This window comes from Myotis davidii, unplaced genomic scaffold (genome assembly GCF_000327345.1).
Source record: "Myotis davidii unplaced genomic scaffold, ASM32734v1 scaffold394, whole genome shotgun sequence".
Classification (NCBI taxonomy): Eukaryota; Metazoa; Chordata; class Mammalia; order Chiroptera; family Vespertilionidae; genus Myotis; species Myotis davidii.
This window is the reverse complement of record NW_006287548.1, coordinates 2,629,430-2,630,369: the sequence shown is the minus strand read 5'-3', so window position 1 is coordinate 2,630,369 and position 940 is coordinate 2,629,430.

Here is a 940-nt window from a genome sequence, read left to right as displayed (position 1 = left end):
GTCCTTCCCAAGAATAAGCCTTCCTGGTACTGTGGGACCACATTATCCAATCAAGAGGGTCGGATGTTAATGCATCCTTTGGATTGATTTATGACCAAAAGGGGGCAGTGGGGATGAAAAGGGGCCACATACTAAATCTGACAAGTTCAGGGGAAGCCAGTATGGTGGGCCGCACAAATGCAGAGACTGAAAGTAACCAACCACACAGGAGCACCTGAACACAATTATTATTATTATTATTATTATTATTATTATTATTCAGATACTGTATCTTTTTTAAAAATTGATTTCAGAGAGGAAGGGAGAGGGAGAGAGATAGAAACATCAATGATAAGAGAGAATCATTGATTGTCTGCCTCCTGTATGCCTCCTACTGGGGATCATCGTCCGCACAGCCCCCAATCAGGAATCAAACCATAACTACCTGGTTTATATGTCAGTGCTCAACCTCTGAGCAACACCAGCCAAGCTGAACATAATTTTTAACTAAAAGTGAGTTATGGCAATAATCAAGTCTCGTCCCAGACCTTGACAAAGGTCAATCTCTACCTTAAGGGAGCCTGTCTATTGCCTTTTTTTGTTTCCAAGATAACATCACATTTGAAATGTCAGAGTAATCTCCTTTACTGGACCCCTCAGGGCACACCCACTGCACCAGAGCACAAGATCATCCAGGACCCCTTTCTGTTATCTTGTTCCCTGAATAGCATCTCTATGTGCTATAAATGTGGTGTGTAGAGTCAGTGCCTGGGACTGAACTCCAACTCTGCAACAGGCAGGAGAGGCCATCTTACTAGATCTCCAATGAACTGACTCACCAGCTTAACCAATGCACCACCCAACAGCCTGGCTGATGTCCACTGCACTCACTGCACGAAGGGTGGCCCTTTATTTTTGAATAATGGACCAACTGTAAGGAATATATATATATATATATATA